This window comes from Cricetulus griseus, chromosome 2 (genome assembly GCF_003668045.3).
Source record: "Cricetulus griseus strain 17A/GY chromosome 2, alternate assembly CriGri-PICRH-1.0, whole genome shotgun sequence".
NCBI classification, from domain to species: Eukaryota; Metazoa; Chordata; class Mammalia; order Rodentia; family Cricetidae; genus Cricetulus; species Cricetulus griseus.
In genome coordinates, this window is record NC_048595.1 from 248,026,813 (window position 1) to 248,048,324 (window position 21,512).

General features: G+C 37.9%; 1 protein-coding gene across 1 annotated transcript in view; it reads right to left on the reverse strand.

Annotated features, from left to right (window-relative positions):
• Rspo3 (R-spondin 3) overlaps positions 1 to 21,512 on the reverse strand; it is an 81,806-nt gene that overhangs the window by 59,163 nt on the left and 1,131 nt on the right. The window lies entirely within an intron of this gene.

The following is a 21,512-nucleotide window of genomic DNA, read 5'->3' on the forward strand; positions in this document are numbered from 1 at the left end:
AGTGAATGGGTATCTATATCCATTTCTTGTGACTTTTCTTGGGATCTTTTCTTTCTATTTGTTTCTTTTGTCCCAATTCTCATGTGTCAGTCTTAGTTTTATCTTATTTTATTATTATCCCTCAGAAGCCTTTCTGTTTGTTTCTAATGAAAGACAGAAAGTGGCTGACTCTGGCTGGGAGGGAGGTGGGGAGGCAGTGAGAGGAGTAGAGAGAGAGGAAACCGTAATCAGGATATATTATATTAGGAAAATGTCAATATTCAATGAAAGGAAATATTTTTAAAAGAATGAAATTACTGGATCATATCAAAACTAAAAAAAAATAACTGTTAGAATTGTAAAGTCTGCTCTGTCTTTGTTTTTTGGGGGGGGGTGTGGTTCATGACAAGGTTTCTCTGTAGCTTTGGATCCTGTTCTAGAACTAGCTCTGTAGACCAGGCTGGCTTCAAACTCATAGATATCCACTTGTGTCTGCCTCCCAAGTGCTGGGATTAAAGGCGTGTGCCACCATTGCCTGGCCCTGCCATATCTTTTATCCCAGTTTATCATTTCTAATTTAAAAGCTGTATCTATAGCTATGACTTCACAGAATTCTCACCAGGCTCAGTAAAGAGTACATTCAAGTCTGCTGAGTCCACCCTTATTATAATGCAGGAAACACACAGTTTTTCATGGGAATATTTCTCTGGGAACTTGGTAAGCCTTTCTTTTTTGCTTCCTAAATAATAATTTCCTAAAATAAGTCTAATATATGTGGTAAATACTTTCTAGCAAATCTACAGCTACATAAACTGAAGCTAACATTAAACAGTAATTAGCTATTTTTCCATTAAAATCAAGTCACTTCAAAATGCTAAGAAAATCATAGTAGGTATATAATTCCTGAAGTCTACCATATGTGGAACACTTGGTAGTTAGATGTAAGCTTGGTTATCAAGGACTACATTTATTCTAACCCAATGCTATGGGCACAGGAGCATGAATCAAAGATGGATAAAAATGGGCTTCATTGTGCATGGATGTAAGATAGAGGCTATATATTAAGGTTTGCAGTAAAAAAAAAAAAGAACTTATTGTGTTATATGACACAGAATAGGTGGGTGAAGAAAGCATCCAGTTCTTGATGTCATGGTGTTAACCAGTTGATAAACACATAAATGGAGAGTTAGATAAATATAGATTATCTTGGATCTCAGGTAAATATGGCAGCATAGAATGTCCCAGAGATGCTACTATAAACATGGTGGTGAGGTGAGGCATTTTGGCATTAATCTTTGTTTGAGGTCTGGACTGTGAGGAGATACCATCCTTGAGCTTCTGAGAAAGAGTCTACCTAGTGTAGGACCAGTGAGTGCAAAGACTACAGCAGTGAGGAAGAACTAGCCACGAGTAATGTCACGAAAGGAACCTGTGCAGCTCCAGTACTGTGAGTGACAGGCAAGGAAGTTAGGAGAAGGTGGAATCCTTAAATGAAATCCACAGGTTGGCATATGTGGACTCTGTGCTTTGTAAACATCAGGATGAAAGGAGAGAACATATTTGGTCAGATAGTGCTATTTGCTTTGATTTTTCTTAACCTTACATGTCTGGAAAAAGAGCAGACGTCTTGTATTCCCCCCCGCAATATGTTCTCTTATTAATTTTTATATTAGAGGAAATGTTCTAACTAGGCACAAACTTGGGAATTTTCATTCAGATTCCAACCCTTGAAGAGCCTGTGCATCCGTCTCTGTGTTCTTTTATGTGAGAACATTCCATTTCACCCCTGTTCCCTCCTATCTCCCACCGGCAGTAATTGTCGTTTGCTTGGGTGTTTTAAATTTCTATTCCCTTTTTAATAGGGTATATTTGGGTGCTGCTGTAAGCAAAGAGAAAAGGGGACATTATGAAATATACGAGAGGTCATAAAAGAATAAAATCTTTTTAAAATTACAGTCTTGCAATATAGTCTTTTCTTGTGTTTTTCTAAATCTATCAGTAATGCAAAATTGAAATGACTAGTAATTCAGAACACTAACATTTTCAATTCTAATAAGACTTATATAAGAATCTTCACATTATGTTACTTTAGTAATTAAAAGAATAATAATCCATGGATAGATTTCAAAGTTGACTCGAATCATAGGAAAAATCATATTAATTTCCTTGTGACCAGCTGGTCTGATCTACAGTTCAGTCTGATCTTGAGACGGTATCAAGAGCACCCGAATGATCAAAAGCAAAGGATCTTTTCCTTAACCACAAATAGAAACTCCATCATAAAGTGAGTACATTCTGCTCTGGGTTAAAATGTAAGGTACTGAGTCAGCATCCCCAGCCGGTTCTAAGGGAGGGGAAACTTCCTTTCTCCAAGTGGCCATGTTCCCAAGTGGAGGTGAACAGAGGACAAGAGGGGTTGGGGAGGGCTGAGAATCCAGATCCTGCAGAGAGCCAGGACTGTTGATGAGTTTGTGGGTGGTAAATAACAGCGTTTTTCAGGAGACAGGTCCAACAGTTTTCATCCAACAGTGGGAATCATTATGTGCTCTGGCCTGGCTAGCAGAACCATTCCCCCCCCCCCTTTTTAATGGGAGAAATAATTAGTCAACATAAACAGAAAATGTGATAGTTTAATGGTACTGACTTTGCATGGGTGTGAAGCCATAACTACCAACTCACATTCTTGAGCAAAACAAACTTTGGTCTGTGCGAAAAAACAAACTCTGCTTTGTTATATTATGAATAAACTTGGATCTTCGTGCCACATAGCATGCTAAAGTAGCATATCTGATGGCCGAAGCCTTAGCATAAGAAAACAGCAGGCAAAGATTTGTGGTGTTTTAATAGGCACAGAAGATGTGCAAATAGCAGGCATACCATTAAAAAAAGAAAACATACCTGCTTTATGTGTCACATTTAATGTTCAGAGCAGAGAAAAATAAGTAGCTCTTTCTCCTAGATTCATGAAATCACGGGTGAAACAGAGGAATAAAGATGCACCTTCCTGAGTGAGATGCTTTTGGGAATTTTGATGTGCACTCCCTCCCAGCATTGGTGCCTCATTTGGAAATGAGCCCTGCACACTTCCCAGAGGAGGCCAAACAGAGTGGTGAGTATGGGCTCTCAGCTCACACTCTGGTTTGGAATTCCATTTCTATTTTTCTAGCTAGATTACTGACATTTATCTATTAATGCAAGTATTCATTTGAAAATTAAGTTATTAAACACTTTCACCCTGCTAGTTAGCAAACACACAAAGACGAATAACACCAATTACCTATGTCAAAGGAGTTGAAATCTGATTAATGCAAAGTATTTTGCAACGACCTTGTGCAAAGTACCTAACATTCTTATAGACACTCATTAAAAATCCACTAACTACCATTACTTTCTATCTCCCTTTCCTGGAAGACCCACACCATCCCCATTGTTCCTTATTAGTATTTTGGCCTCCATGGATATTCCCAATGAAGCATAAGTATCTGAAAATTCAAAGATAAGATCCACAAATCAGAAAAATGTGATGTTTGACATTCAGGATCTGGGCTCAGAATTATTGTTTCCAAGTTCATCCATTTACCTTTTAGTTTCATAATTTTACTTTTCTTAACAGCTGAATAGTATTCCAATGGGTGAATATGTCATATTTTCATTATTTATTCATCAATTGATAGACATTTAGGCTGTTTCAATTTACTGGCTATTGTAAATAGAGCAGTAGTGAAGCATGGATGAACAGGTATCTATAATGCAGGATAGAGTCCTTTGGATATATAGGTCCAAGAGTTGTATATCTAGATCATTTGGTAGATCTGTTTTCAGTTTTTCAAAGACCCTCCACATTGATCTCCATAGAGCCACAGCAGTTTGCACTCCTACCAATAGTCAGTAAGTGTTCTCCTTTCCCCACATCCAAGTCAGCCCTTGTGGTCGTTCAAGGGACAGGAGAAAGAATATAACCCTTTAAAGGAGATTAAGGGAAAAGGAAAGGTAAAATGGGGTTGGGGTGACACAACAGGATAGAGGAAACAGAAAAGGGAGGGGAGGGACAAATAACACTAAGATCTTTTTGGAAAAGTCACATAGAAACCTACCTACCACTGTAGAAGCTTATGGACTCTCTTTCTCACACACACGAGTTAAATTGGAGTCATTCTATAACAGGATGGCAATGTCCTATGAGGTATCACAAGCTAACAAAAGAAAAACAAACAAACAAACAAAACAAAACAGTGCCTGGAATGAGTTGTACCTCATTTGGAATTGTCAGCCAGTGAGGTGTTATATTACTAATGCTATTGATTACCCTCCAGAATTTTAAAGTAAGACCCTGTTGCTGAAGACACCATGTTCTTGAGTCACAGCACATGAAAAATCAAGCTGGGACTCATTTGGAAGCTTGATCTTTACAGGATCATTTTCACAGTGCTAGGAGGTGTGATTCTTTTGAGCTACAATAATGACTGGTTTGAGAAGACATGTCCATTAATGCAATAGTGACATGAACATAATGGGAGTTACCAAACACTTTCTGGGTGAATTTAAGTTCTGCTCTACAAGATAAAACCCCTAACTGACATAATTGCCAAGCTCAAGCCAATAGCAAATCCCAGCATGGATATGGGAGGTGGCCACAAAGTCCCCTATCTGAGGAGCTATGATAGGTCTGAGAGAGGAAGAGTGGAGCTTCTGGTAAGTTGGCCATGATCCAATGGAAGGCCAAGATAGCACAAACTGGACTTGATATGTGGACAAAGAGAGGACCCAAGGTTTGGTTAGGAGGGACAGAGTGAGAGATCTGGGAGGTGTGAGAAGAGCTGACTATGAATACAACACATTTTGTGAAATTCTTAAGGAACTAATAAAAGAAAAAAATCCTAAGTACTGGGTGTGGTGATTGACATGTTTAATCTTAGTACTTGGAAGGCAGAGGCAGGCAAGACTCTGTGAATTTGAGCCCATCATGGTGTACACACAAAATCCAGGCCAGCTCAGCTATACAGTGAGACCTTGTCTCAAACTAGCAATCCATAAATAGAAGATAATGTGTTATATTGCAAATTGCTTCTTTCTGTATACATTTGGGATAGCTGGTAGATTTACCCAATAATAAAGGATGCAAAGAGGGCATACAGTGATGGTCCCTTGTAATGTAAGAAAATTGGTAGCATGGGAGGCAGAAACTCACCAAGAGTCAAAGAGAGAAGCTGCTTTGTAAGGACCACAGACACAGACTTACTGATGACCCACCAGCCACATTTTAGGCAGGAATGCCAATGGGGATGAAAACTTATCAAAGAAAGAACCTTAAACAGACCAAGACAGAGAAAATAAAACATAGAAATGTTAACGGTGAGGCTAGAGAGATGACTCCTGGTTGAAAGCAAGTACTGCTCTTTCAGTGGACCTGAATTTTCAAATTCATGTCAGGCCACATCAAACTGCCTGTAACTCCAGTTCCAAGTGGATCTGAAACCCTCTTCTAGCTTTCTGTAATCTTGTGCACATACTAACACACATACATAGTCTGTACTAGTGTATCCATGGCCTGGGGATGTGTTTAAAATTAAATGGACAGGTTCTGCTTCTAGAGATTTTGAGTTAGGAATGGAGAAAGTAGACTTCAATACCTACATTGTAAAAAGAATTTCATGTGACTTTGAGACAAGTGGTATACTAACTACATTTTTGAGTATCACATCTTTGTCAGCTTAAGGTTTCATCTATTGCTGGAAGCAGTCTTGTTCAAGAAGTGTACAGTGATTTAGGAAATGCATGTTTTTACATAGAAAAGACCACACATACATAAAGGGCATAAGGAATTACTGGTAGTTGAGTTGTTTTCATGGCATATTTAGCAGTTAGGATGAAAAGAACTCAGACAAATGGAAAGATGGAGAGGGGGAAATGAGAAGAATTACTAGACATAAATGAAGAAAGAGGATTTAGGAGGATACTATTATTGTGGAACTTAATGGGACTGTGGAAATCTTGCTCATCTCTACAAATTTTTGGATGAGAACATCAAGATCTGCATAGCTGATTAATTTCCAACTTATAGAATCACGAATGTCTAAATCAATAAATGTCTGATACTTATTTATATACATGAATTATTTTATATAAATACTTATTTTAAAAATCTTTCTATATAGAACCCCAGGTACTTCTGCCTCTGAGAGCAATCTGTTCTTTTTCCTTTAGGTAGTTTGTCAAACAAGGCTTGCTGTTCTTGCCTAGAGATTTCTTTCTTCCCATAATAGGAATTCAATTGAACAGGACCTTATAGATCTGCCAGTAAAAATCTTGTCAGCCTGTAAAAATCTCACATGTAACAAATATTTTCCTTAACCTACATGCTGTTGAAGCCAAACCCAATGAAATTTGAAAATATTAAATATTTCAGTGGAAATATTTGGGGATTCATGCAATATAGGAAAACTCCCAAACCCGTATTGGGGAAAGAAAGCAAATATTCTCCTTTCATGCTATGGTTTTTTCTGCTTACTGGGATTGTAATAAAATACTATACAAAAGGTATCTCTGAACTTTGTTAGATGAGTATAGACAAACATGTTCTATCCATTTTAAAAGGACACTGAACAAATCTGTTAATGACAAGACAGTGTCTACATATCATTCAAACCAATGAAATAAGTTGCTGTTAATAATAGCACAGTGATACTTCACCAGCTTAGGAACTGTTAGAGGCTTCTTCACCCCAAAGAATAGAATAAGAACATCCTTGATGGGGAGCAGATAACTTGATGAGAAGTTTGATAATTTGGCAAGAATGGTTTGCTTTCTAAATGGTGCTTCATCATAAGTGATAGAGCAGGTAAGTAGACTATTGGAACTTTGAAAGTGGCATGTCATTCTGGAAGGAAATGAAGAGCATGCGAAATAAATCTTTAGTCTAAGAACAGGCCTCTATGAAAAGATAAATAACAAATTTGTAGAAAAAAATGGCGCCATTTAGTTCCTAAAGTCAGAAATGCAGAAGCCCTTTTCATCCCCATCTCCAATCAACTTTCCTACACCTTGTACTTAGTGTAATGAATAGAGTATATGTCTTTCATTTCCCACCAGTCCTGCTGCTGCTGATTGGCACTCGGAATAACTGTTTAGAAACACCAGCCCTGATGTTATGATCTATTATAAAACAGTTTAATGTCCTTTCCTACTTCCCAGTGACTACTCTGTCAATTATTCTGGTTTATTCCTTACCTCAGACTGACATTTGGTCTAATGAAGTAATAATATTGCCATTTCCACTGTAGAGGGATGTCGTCTGTTAACCTTCCCTGACCCCTGGGTATCTCTTTAATAGCCTTAATGAAAAGCAGAGTATTGTAGTGAAGTCTCTTACATTAGCTTCTGTATCTATCATGTCTATATAATTTTGACATGTTCCTTAACTCTTTTCCAGTCTGTTTCTTGTTTATAAGATGGTTATCAATGTATTATGCACTTGTTGCATGGGGTAACACAAAATAACAAATGTAAAAAGTGGCTGATATTTTCTTTTCTTTACTTGAAACCCTTCATGAGTTAATTATAACTTACAAAAAAATCTGAATCAAGTTATTTTCCTGTCTTTGAATTTTAGGAATGAACTTTTTTAAAGTTATCAACTGATGCTAGAAAAATCATCAACAGAATTACAGCAGAAATCCAAATAATGTGTTGACATACATTTGCCAAGCTAGGGATTTAAGTAGATCTGGTTGTATGTTCCATGTAGTGATCAAGAGATTGGCTACCATAAAAGGATTGAGAAATTCCTTGGAGAGATGAGCAAAAATGCACTATTTTTAAACATAAAATATTTGTGTTTGTTTGGTAAAATTAATTCCAGCTAATGAAGTAGTGTGAACATTCAACTATGAAAATTAACCAATGCACCCAAAATGGAAATTTGCTCAGCCAAACTATGCCACTCCATTACAAGCTTTACCTAACAATGCAAACTCCTTTTACAGTGCACATAGCGTACTTCCTGTGATTGTCACAAAGGTCACACTAAGTGACGGCACCTATTCATTGGCCATAAATTCTAAGACAAGAAAATGCTGGGAGGCCTAATAAATTCCAGTGTTTTAGGCTGTGCTTCCTTCCATCTTTGTGCTTCATTTCCACAACACTGTTCTCCAGATAAACATTTGGATATGGCTTGGCCTTACTCATTGCAAATAATATGATTTCCATTTCTATTCAAACGTATCTGAAAAATGAGTATGCCACAGCTTAGGAATAATATCTAAACATTCCATCTTTAGCTACATTCTCTATTGATCTATCTATCTATCTATCTATCTACCAATCTATCTTAATTCTATCTTCTTAATCTTATATTTTAATAACTCAAAAATGGAACAAGAGCAGTTTTCAGGAATTTTAGTCACTTTGGTAACAATAACACAGAATAAATGTTCAATAGGTTGCTATTCAGTGAAATGTGTGATGTTTTAACTAGGGCAAAGCTGAATTTTATTTTTGCCCTTTATTTTCCTGCAATACATTGGTTTCTGCTTATCTTTTAAAATATATTCTAAAAAGTATATGAACATACAAAGAAAAACTTATACTTGTAAATTTAAGCCTGTTCATGAAGATTTGATGGGTAACTTTGTATGATTAGAGTATATGGCAGGAGGGCAAGAAAAAGCTCATTGATGTCATTATTGAAGGGACTTAAGGTCAGTAACCTATTCTCTGGAAAATGAAGGCATAGTACCTAATCAAAGACTAAATGATTTGTGAAACAATACGACAGCCTATCAGTTATTAATCAAACTTCTTTGCCTTCTACCTCTGAGTCTTTTCTCCATGTAGTCAAAATCCAAAAAAAAAATGTGCAGGTTTTGAGAAGGTCAATCAAAACTTATAGTTTGCTTACAATGAAGCTTATAAGGTTTCCATTTGTGCCCCATAGATCCCTGTTTACTATTTTCTCTGCCAATTCATTATATATTGCCAAAATTCAAATGTAAATCAGCTTGAAATTCAGTGAATATTTTATGTTTGACATCAAAGTACAGGAATAAAATCTCATTGTAGATTTTGAGACATAGTTCTTAGGTTGACCTTGAGCCAACAAAAAACCACCTTCTGGAATTTTCTGAGCTCTGGGATTACATGTGTGCACCTTCACATCTGACATATATAATAATTTTTCATTGGAAAAATGCTATTGTATGTTTAAAACTTTATAAGGAAAAATGTCATAGACTAATAAGAACTCTTAGATTGTGAATTGTCAAGGATTAAACAATTCAAAAGTACAGATTTTTATATTTTAGTGTCCTCATCAACAGCAGAAGAAACAACTTTTCTAGTCTGTGCTTATTTTCCAGCCCACATCATAAGGTCACTGACACTGTAATACTACTCTGAATTTCATCCAGTGATTTTTTTTAATATGCTGAATTGCCCAGCTGTGCCACCCTTAACCTACTTAATTCTCTGTATCGATGAGTCTACAGCGTCAACTGAGGATTTAAAATAGTTTTCAAAAAATTGTTATCTGTACTAAACTTGCCTACCTTTTTTGTTAGTTTCCCCTAAAAATACTGCATAGCAACAATTTATAAGCACCAAGTGTTGTAAGTCCTCAAGAGGTGATTTAATATGTTGGGGAATGTGAATGAGTTATGTCTACTACTCTGCTTTATTGATTATATAGCATTAGAGTTCGGCCCACATGCCCTTCATACTAATTCTTGAGTAATAGCAGGGAAAGCAGAGCATATGTCAGAGCAGATATCACACATGTTGCTTCACTTTGATGAGCATAAGTTAAAATAGCAAAGGGGTGTTTAAATGATGAGGAGATTTGAAATTGCCTCCCCACCTTTTTGATCAACTTAAACACTGGTGACTAATTTTTTAGTATTTTCAATTTAAATGAATACATTTTTCTTTATATTACATTATGAGTTTATTTAAACATAAGCCTCATAGGGATAAATGAAAAGTAGTATTTTGCAGTTTAAGTTACATGCAGCATATTTTAATTCCTCTCTTGGCTCTTTTTCCTTTGGTCTTTACTCAGAGTATCAGCATCTGTATATCAGATAAAATAGGATCTGCTCTTGTGAACATTAATAAAGACCTATCATTTCAGAACAGTTACTTATACTTTGTTTAATCGCTAATTGAAAGGATTTCTCTAAATATTTACACCAGAAAATTGTTAGAATGAATTGTGAAAAATTGCTGGCCTACTCCCAGAAGAAAAGGGTTGGTAGCTGGGGAGAAAGGAGGTTTCTGGTCATATAATTTTAAGCATCCCTAGAATTTTAGGGAGCTTCCTGCTAGAATATGAAGAGTTTGTATTAACAAAAGGCACTTCAGCATGAAAAGAAAGTCAAGTAAGATATCTGAAAATCCACTTTAGTTAATTGCTCTTGTAAAATGCCTTCACCATTGGTTCCAGGTTTAGCGAAAACAGTTTTCAGAGACTGAATACATTGTTCACAAAGAGAAACTTGTACAAGAATTGTGTTGAAATGTCAAACTTATTCTGAGCCATGGTTCTAAATGCAGTTTCTAAATGGAACCAGCATGCAAGCTTTATAAATTGGGAGAGAACTACCATCCACTGAGATAAATAACAACATAAATGCAGCTTGTTTGTGTTGAATTGTATCCCTTTCCCCAGTAGCCTATAAATTAAGTAGTTTGTCTAAAGCCTATTTCATATGGATTTTCAGAATTAATAAACATTTCATTTAGACCACAAATAGCATATTAAAAGTTATCCACAAATAGTTTTCAGTGGGTCTCGGCATGCTGAAGATGGCTCTGGTAGTAGGGATCATTCAAGGCCCTTCTATAGCTCAACTGGGAAAGATATACCTCAATTTTTCTATTCCTAGACTACTGTCAAATTCAAAACAAATGCAAGGAAATCTATGATTCTCCTATATCGACAACAATGACAAGTAGTTCATTTGCATCTCATGACATATATGAGGACAGAATGTATCTGCCAGGATACCTGGACATTTCCAGTTGCTAAAACAATCTAATATAGAGATGTTTGCTTCCATATGTTTAAACAAAGATCTGGTAGCTTAAGATCAAAGTAGTAAAAGAATATATGAAAGTCGTTCAGGATTAGGAAGGAATTTGCAACTTTAAGGACAGTGAGTCCTGGGAGCTTTATGGTTTTGTTCAGTTAAAGATCCATCCCATGAGATGATAGAATGCCCTGAGTATTCCAGGCAATGGTAATGGTTTGAAGCCAACTTTCCCTGGATTATTGAGCACAGACCCCTCTGTGCTTCTTGAATTGAAAGATTGAGCAGTCTTTCTGTTTCTTATACTGAAAGTTTTAAACGATAGCTCCCCATTTTCGTTGATAATTTCTACTTACCTGACACTTAGGTTTCTGAAAGGAGTTATTTTTAGTATGAGGAATCCTAAATTGGCCCTTGGCATTCTTCTAACTGCAGATTTCAGCACTCCTGTCCTGTTCTAAAGCATTACCATTTTCTTATCGTTAAATGTCCTTTCACTAATATTATGTCTAAATTGACCTGAGGATGTTTACGAGGATTTTTTTTCCCTTTTCCTTTCTTTTCCCCCTCAGATAATTCTTTTACAAAGACCGAATTCCTGGGGCACTTTTATCTGTGCAGGAAGGGAGGAGGCACACTTGCCATGATGACAGCAGGCCTTCTCTGTGTGGGTTTTGCACTCTTGCAGACAGACAGGTGGTTTATGAGGGTTGTGACGTGCACCGCGCCGCCGCCGCGGGCTGTACTGGTGGCGTGTTTCCATCTCAAGCATGCTCAGGGTGAATAAGCTATTGAGAAGCAAGTTGCTGGAAAAGCATTGTTTTTGGTGGGTTTCCTGCTTTCTGGAGCTCATGATTGCTCCCAATCCTTAGGGACGAGTAACTAGGTCTGACCACGGAGCAATGTCTCAAGCATGCTATGATGACCCTCCTCCCAAGGAGCCTGGCTTTCTTCAGTCTAATTACTTCTGGCAATTGTGGTTGTTGGGATTTGGCCTAGTGACTCATTGCAACCCAAATTTTCCCAAAGAGCCCCCTTAACAAGCACAATGAAATCTGCCAGGAAGCCCAGACTTCCACCTCGTTTTTTTACATGGAGCTTTCCCTAATTTATGGCAAGGTTTGAAAATCCTGCCTGGACTAAAAAAGAATAATAAACAAGAGTTAATGAAGACAACTGCCCAGAGAGGAAAAGTTAGGAGGAAAAGGAAAGTGTCTGTGAATTAATGATCTAACCCACACCTTAATCCATTTGATAGAGTTTAACGTCCCCCACCAAACTCCCTATGCTATTTATAGTAGTCTTACTGATGACCAGTAGTCAATCTAAGCTAGTCAGCAATTGTATTGTAGAGACTATGAAAGAAAGGAATAGTTACTTCTTGTTAGACAGTTGCCTCCCCATTAAGGTTTTCCTGATAACAAGGAAGACACTTGGACACATTACCAATCATCTGGTAAGACATGAAAACACAAAATGAAACAAAACAAAACAAAACAAAGAAACAAACAAGAAACCCCAGTTGTTTGTTATTAAGTAGCTTTGGAAAAAAGTTTGAGTGAGTGTAGCTTATACCCCATCGCATTTCCACAGTTGTACTGCTTACTCCCTCACCCACCGCAGCAGTGCAATCCCCTTCTCCTGAGGGCTATTTTTCAGGAATTCAGCATCTGGAGAGGTCACTATCATGCCTTCCTGTGTGCACTTTGCTGTCTTTTCAGAATAAAGTGATTGATTCTCTTTCAGATAGCCCTGCTTGTGCAAGTCAGTGCCTTGAGTTTATCAATTTCCTATTCAGAAATAATACCATGCCGGGACAGGGCTTTCTCCTATTCAGATGACACATATGTCATCCCTTATGGCACTTCTCACAGGTTTATTTTGTCTGTCTAACCCTCATAAAACTGGCATGGTTCTCAACAGTTGCTCAGCTCTGATGGATATTCTTGAGTTAAAGGGCCTGACAATATATCACTCAACGGTGTGTATCAGAATCTTCAGTACTAGTTTCAAAACTGAGACTATCTAGGTCCTATGTCCAGAGGTTGACTCATTTGGTCGAGCTGTTTTTATTTTTAAAGGTCTCCAGGTGATTCTAATATGAACTCAGCATCAGCAACCCCTGCATGAAGGCCCATAAAGCAAAAATTCAGATTGGGGGTTGTTATTAATGCTCTTGGTGAAAGTAATATAAATAATCAATTTTATGAAACATCATAAAGATAGCGTTCTGGATAGCACAAAACTAGCCAGGGAAATGCCAGTTGTGATTGTAAATTATATACAAGCATTCTAACATTTAACTACACAACTGCAGCTTTGCCCATCTTCATGCCTAAGTAAATCTTGTCTTGGATATGAACGACATACTTGGGAAGAAGGATTTTATAATATGTCAAATAAATTGTGTGATTTTATTGCTTGTGGCATAAAAATGATCAGTAATTTTGTTTAGAGACTGTCTATAGGGAAGGTTTAGAAAAGAGAGGACAAAGGAAAATGATGAGTTGGAGAGTATAGCAAGTGAGAAAGAATGAACAAAGAAGAAATATCTGAGAAAGGCTAAAGTGGGTTTTGAGAACATCCTGACTCATGTACCAAGCTCAAGAGTGAAAAGAGGGTGAATCTTGAAATACCTGGGCTTTGAAGTTAAATTTGAACCGAATATCTTCTCTGTGGTAACAGAAAAATAATAAATGATAATAAATAGATAAAATGAAACTCCACATTCCTTCTAGGATTGGTGGGCTAAATGATGTAATGTGTGTGTGTGTGTGTGTGTGTGTGTGTGTGTGTGTGTGTGTGTGTGTGTGTGTGTGTACACCAAGGGTTTCTACTGAGAGGTGAGAAAATATTTAAGGAATTTATTGCTACCCTAATGTTTTCTTTAAAAAACAAATGCAACTGTGTACTAAAGTAAAATAAATAGAATGCTACAATGGCCCTGAGAGCTGAGAAGCTGTACTTTGCCATGAGTCATTTAATTTACTTGGACATATTGTTTTATTGCCTCTCTGTTGAAATTATACTTGTTCTGTGTATGTGACAGTCTTTGGCAAGGTGGCTATACTCCTGTCTGGAAAGTTCTTTTGTAGCTGTGAGGAGAAGTAATCATTCTCTTACTTGACTGAATATATGTCAGAAGGAGGTGTTTTAAAATAAGAAGCTCATAGATTCTGCTGGTTTACAGTACATGGTAGTGGTTTTAATTATGTAGTAATAAAATAGGGGCTGTTTTGCCACTCATTTTCAGGAATGTGCTTTCTATTGGGATACAATTACAAATATTCTTGAACATATTTCTAGAAACAATTTTGGGGAGTGAATATACAGCCTACATTACTGCACATTAAGTTTTAGGAAGGTGTTAGAAGGTAAGCTAAATCCAACTCACACTTCTGCCAAGTCCTTAAAATACTGGGGGAAATATATTACCTTTGCTATGGAGCCTCAAAACAAATAGACAGAACCAGTGAGCAACTTTGGACATGACTAATATGATAACTGGTTAAATAATTATTGGGGGTGTTGCACAATGTAGGTGAACTAACTAAATGCCTTCCAATTCCATCCTATCCTGAGATGAGCACACTCTCATTGAGAAATCTACTTGAAAGTGGCAATGCCACTATTAGATGCTAGGTCCAAATACACTGGTTCAAAAACCATTCAACACCTCATAGGAATGTATCTTCCATTACTAGAAAAATTTTCGAGTCTCCTTATGATCAGTGGTGAAGTAATATGTTCTATCGGCAATAGAACTTCTAAGCCTAATTTTCAACTACATGATTTTGCAATTTAGAACTGTTATTCATGATACCAGCAACCACTCCCTTACATGACAGAAAGTACTATAAAAGAAAAGTCATGATTGAAAATGATACATTAAATCGTTTAACATGAACAAAGTGATTTAATGTAATCTTGCTGGCACTGCATGAAGCAGTCTCAATGCCAGAAATACAAACACTTTTTGAAAACTAAAAGAAGGCATGCCTGGATTTTTATCTCATGTATCCATCTGTCTTTCCTTCCTTCCTTCCTTCCTTCCTTCCTTCCTTCCTTCCTTCCTTTCTTTCTTTCTTTCTTTCTTTCTTTTTCTTTCTTTCTTTCTTTCTTTCTTTCTTTCGTGACACTGCAGTCCTTGATTTCAGCCCTTGATGCTCTCTGAAATTGGAGCTCATCTTAAGTGTCCTCCTAGCTCCTCAAACTAAAGATAGTTAGAAAGTAAAATAAATTTCTTACTAAACCTACTTGTCTTATTCTTGTCTTTGTTTGTGTCTATTGTGTTTCTATTTATCAACATCTGAATCCTTATGCTGCTAAATTGATACCAAATATGGTCTTGCTTCCTTTTCTTCTTCCTACCCAATAAAGTGCCAAGGACGATGGATTTTATCAAAATGAGTCATCTGCATTATTCTCCTGCATCATCATTGAGTGTCATAGTGTAGGCCTTTTGTCTTTAAATGTGGATTCTTGGATCTGACTTTTTCTTACCTTTACAGGCCACCTCTAAATGCTACTATCCAGAGAAACACTGAAGCATTCCTCTACTTGGCACTCTGAACAGCTCCAGAAATTTGAAGCTGAAGGACAAGATGAACCTGCCTGGTGTTCCTATTTAAGCCTTAGCTGTCATTTTCAGACAACACCTGAAGGACACAGAATGTCATATGTAACCCACACTCCAGTTTGAGAAGTCATTCAGGTGTTAATCTCTATAATATGTCTTTTATTATAAATTTACTTATTACAAATGGATGACTTTATGTTTGCCCTTTTAACCCTTACCTAGTAAACCCAGCTGAGTAAGAGGAGTATATTTGGAAGAACTGTTTAGCTACCTGCTCCTGAATTTTGTTTCGCACAAAAAGATAAATAGTTGTTAAGTGTATTGGATGAGGTAGATCTAAGGATTTTTTTGTTTATTGAATCAAACCTCTAATCTTGTCATGGAGAAAATACTGTCAAGTATGGTAAATGGGGCTTGTATGGATCCTCTAAATACTAGTGATCATGTTAGACCGTGAATCAAGATCTTAAGTTCTCATTCCACTCTTCCTAACTCCCACTGGGGATTCTCTCTTTCCAGGTGTCAGTCTCCATCACAAACTTATGAAACTTGTTCTTTAACAAACAATTAAAGGTCAGATGCAACACCATATAAGTTAGTGCCGTGAAGAGCTACGGTAAATACAGACAGCTACGATTATCCAAGTATATGATTGAGTAACATGTTCTTTGGCACCACTAAGTCTTTTTTAATTCCCCAAAATTGTAGTGGTAATAAATGGTTAACTACATCTCTTGTCAACCTTATAATTAAGGCAGAGATGATCTTATAAAGAAAGAGGCACTGCAATTGGATGTTTTGTAAATGAGCACATATGAAATGATTTCAGATATTTTACTTAGGTGTCATACTGTTGAAATTTTTCAGGCAGAAAGTGGGAGTCTTAGGATGCAGTGACACCCAGACATTTAGCATTCTTGACAAACTGTAACACTTGATAATGGAACATTCCATTGTTTTTAGTACTTCTTGATGAATAGTATCATTAGAATGCTAATAGTGCTTCTGAATTAAACGATACAATTGGGTACATTAAACAAAGAAAAATCACCAGTGCCTTTCACAAATCCTATTTATATTTCATGTATATTACTAAGGTTTATTTGAAAAGCATTTCAGATCTACTAGGTGACTCAGCAGATGGTAATTTCTAAGATAATGTACTCATTGCAATCTCCTAAAATTTATAAGGTAAGCTATCCATATCTTTCAACAAGATCAAAAGGAAGACAAAAATCCACATAACTTATGAGTGAAGAAATTTCAAATTATTGTTTTGGAAATAACACCATTAAAAGAAGGGACCATCCTCACTAAGTCAAACACAATCCCAACACATTATAATGACTGACTCTTGCTATAGTTTCAAAACATATAGATGTTTTCCTAATGGCAAGTAAAATTGATTATTGCATTTCATGAAACACAGCATCCAATGTGGTGCATTTCAGGAATTCACTGAAACTTGAGAATGGTATTTTTGGTGAGTGGGAATAGGTGTATGAATGAATAGTGAGGAAGTGGGAAGAGGGAAATACCTAAGTTGAGTGTTTTAAAGAGATAAAGAGGAAAAAGTAAAAAATTAGAATATCTGAAATAATTGCATTTTTGAAAGTTCAGAGTATTACTGTAGTGTTGTAATTTCATAGTACTATTTCAATATTACTTTATGTAAAGTTCTGAAATGCTTTGTTGTGAAGGATTAAAAACACAACACATATTTAAAACGATTAGACATTTAACTAGAACATATTTTAGATACTTAGCAGCAACCTATAGATCCTTACCCAGATTCAAATAATCTAAAAGTATCAAATTTCTAATAAAGTCGTTTTGTAGTAATGTACCAAGGGTTTTCCTATAACAACTTGAAAATCAAATTTTACTGCATGTTGTAATTTCAATTCATTGCTTTCTGGAGACCTAATTTGTAGAACATTAAAAACCAGGGAACTCTTTAATGGAGAAATGGCTTAGTAAAGCCTATCTACTTACAAGTAAAATCACTGCTCATACTACATGTTCAAAGGAATATTGAAATGATCATGGTAAGCCCTTTTCACTTGTTATCCTTAAGCTTAGAGTCACATGGGCTAAAATGATAGTATTTAAAATCACCATTTTCAGATGCTTGGCAAAATCTTTCTACTGAAACAGTAAACACAGACCTAGAATAACAAGGTATTTTGAAAAACAACTTTATAGTTCAAAGATGCTTTAGTTGGAATTTAGAAAGGTAAATGCATTTTGGTTGTATTTGTTTCATTCTGTATGTGGCCCACCACTTCCTAGGAAATTGAACTTATCTTTGATTTGCATTCATACCATATGACATGCCATAAAATGCACTTTCTCCAACCAGTTTTGCTCACATCTTTGTCAAACTATGTTTCTCAAAACTAAGGCATACAGGTGACTAATGTAAGCAAGTGAGGAAAAATGTATTGTTCCCAATCTCCAAATGCAACATTCAAATTAATATCTCAAAATATCAGTGCTTTCTTCTATTATTTGTTAACTTTTTTCTTCTAGGACCAGCAATAAAATCACCAAGAGTGCATCAGAATCTTATAAGTCAACATCTGCTATACTGTCATAAGCAGTGATCAATATATTCTAATAGTTATGTTGTCAGTATAATTGTTCTTGCTGTACCCTTTTTCTTTGTCATATTTCTGTACAGATTGTAGTAGTTGTGTTTTAATTGTTAGGAATATAATTAATTTCTAAAACATGATTGTCTATATTCAGAAACATTAAGATGAAATAATAGATGCCCACAATTAAAGACCACTGTGCCTGATACACTGTTTCTGACAGAGACCCTCTGGGGCAGTGTCATCTTATAGAGCCTTATAGATCAAATGATGTTGAACAAAGTGTTCTAGTCCTGTTCAGTATTTAATTATTTAACATTTGTCCACGTTGTCGCAAATAATAGCCTATTCTCTAAACATATTGGGAAGATGACAATCTGGAGATCATCAACTTAATTATTTTATTAGACTGATATCCCTATGTCAGGATTAGCACACAGTATAAATTATAAAGGGCAGACAAGTTTCATTGTCTTGCTCTCTGGCAGGCTACTTTGGTCTTGTTTCTTAAACCCAGTCTCTACAGAAGGGAGATCAATCCCAGCCAAATGACAATTTCTGGCCCCACAAAAATAATTCAGGTGAAATGTGATGTATTAGGATGGGATTGTGATTATTGTGATAAGATGGTGCTTAAATATTATTAATATGCAACCCCCAAATTGGAAGGTTGGCTTTACCAAGCCTCAATGGAAAAAGCTTAGAAAGCTGGAAATGAGATTAAAGATGGAGTTTAGGATTTGTAAATTAACATCCTGGGTCCAAATCTAGGGCTTTCGGTTAAAACATCTGGCTGGATGGTGATTTCTTTTGAGTAAAGACTTTTTGTTTTATCCCGAATAAATTTATTTTGTCATCTCTGGGTACTGTATATCAATCAAAGTCAGTAATTTTTGTTGCATTTATTTGCCATGATTACATATATATTTTTTAGAAATACAAGACTTCTGTTTTAAAACACTGTAAATTTTTTTAGAGAAAATAGTAGTGTGTAATAATTAGGATCACTGGTTTACTGTCAAGTAGAGATCGATAGAATACTGATTGTTGTAGACAGAGATAAGATTCTTTGCATAACTTTGTTGGCTATTTCTGACGATAAGCCATGGTTGTCAGATCTGAACATATTTAATTCTGCAAATGAACTCTTTGCTAGCAAGGGCCTTTGGTACTGAAACATTCAGGAGATCACTTTTACAAACTTTAGGAAATATTTTTAACCTTTATTTTCTAACTCCATCATTAGATGATTGTAAAAGTTTATGAAAATGAAGCTGTTAATGCCAGGCAAAATTGGTACTCTTAACTCTTCACTGTCGTTCCCTTATCGTGGAAAAAAAGAGGGATGTCTGACCACTTTTAAAATAGTTTGACCACCACCTAATGGTTCATTATAAAAATATTCCCAGTTACCATAAGGACATTTTTATTCAGATAGTTCAAAAAACATGATCCAGGTGTATTTGTGAACGTGCAGCATTAATTTCGAGTTTCTGGACATTTGACAAGGACATTTAACCTTCTGATCCTTGCTCCAAAAAAGCCATGTTGCTCCTGCCAAATCTTTCTTCTGTCTGTACGGAGGACACAAGGGGTCGCCCCTCTCCCAGGATTGCAGGAGCGACCAAGCCGCACACGCAGACTCAAGTGAAGCAGCAGCAGTGGTGTTGCCTGTAGGACCTCTTTTCCAGACCCACTCCCACACAGTCACTGGAATTTCAGCTCCATTCCACTGATTTCCTCTTTCATCCCTTCAACACAACCAGAGGGCGCCTTTGACTTGGCCTTGGGATGATCCAGGCACAGAGAAAAACCATCTCCTTTAGACTTCAAACATCACCCCTCTAGTTCCAGCCCAGATGTGCGCACCCAGAGGACTCCCCTTCCCGCCCCCGCCCCCCCCTCCCGCTCTGGTTCTCCCTAGGGGAGATGAGAGAACATACACACAGCAATCACTTTCTTTGCGTTCTTGTTCTTTTGTTTCCTTCAGAAACAGAAGCCACCCAGTCAGAAACCTAGGTACCAGTGACACTGAGGCACAGGATCAGCTCCTGGGTGGAGATGGGGGACACTACCACGTTGGAGCGGATTGGCTTAAACTGTGCAGGGCAAGAAGCTGCATTTTTCCTGGCTTCGGATTCCCCACTGGCTCTGAAACTCAGTTCCCAGTGGACCTAACTAGCTTGCCTGGGTGGCGAAGAGGACCTTGAGCCCCAGGCCGCTGCTTCCGTGCAGCAGCGGCAGGGCCTGAGCGATAGACTGGGTGGGAGGGTTGCATAGACTACAAACCACTCAGAGGCCAAGAATAATAAATCGAATGCCCTGACATGTTTAGTTTAGGCCCTCCTGCGCCGAGACGCGATCTTAGATGCAGTGGGGCCAACTCGGACTCCAAGCCTCTGGCGCTACCGCCCAGCCTCGATTTTTAAAGGGAAATTTCAGGTGAATCAAACTTTGTCTGGCCTGGGCTTAGCGGTACAAAGGGAGCTTTCAGGGGACCCTCACGTCCAGGGCCAGCGCAGGGACAAACAGTGGCGAGAGGAGATTACTAAATTTCCACCCCACACAAGTGCTGTTGTGTCCCGAGAGCTGCAGGCGTTCCTGTCCCAAGGGTTTTGCGGGCTGGACACTTGAGAAGAGATCTCATCCGGAGAGGAGAGAAGGTCGTGGGCTGACCAGACAGAATAGCTTTGCTGGGTCATGTCAGTTACTTCCCCTTATTAGCTAGCCCTCGGTCCGGAGACCTCTCCAAGCCAGGGTCGTCCTTAACTCTGCGAAGGGACTCCCCTCGCGGGTACCCGCAGCAGAGCCACGCACCGGGCTACCCCGGAACAAATAGAGAAGCCACCTTCACATGCATTTCCCCCCCGAATCTCTGAAAGATGCCCGTTTGCCTCAGACCAACTTTGGTGGAGGCTGCCCGGACGGCCTCATTTAATTGTAGAGAGAGCACCATCTCACACAGCCGCCGCAGAACACTCTCCTAGGTAACTGGGTAAAGAGCCATGAAGCGATGAGCTCAGTGGGGGAGCCCGGTTCTCAGTAGTGCCTGTCTCAGGGGACCCATTTGAGAGAGTCTGAGATGGCCAAAGCGCTCACGTGGGGCAGGCAAGGCAAGAAGGTAACCGGGGAGTTCCAAACCTCCGGAGTTCCTCTGCATTCAGACCCCGGAGCATGGGACGTGGGCAACTCCGCAGACCGTTGTGGAAGCCCCAGCGCCGGCCGGCAAACAGCCGTGGAAGCCCCGCACCACTACTCCACTCGTGCGCGCGTCGTGGGAAGCGGCAGCGCAGGCGCTTGCTCACTGATCCCCCACCCCCATCCCAAAGACAC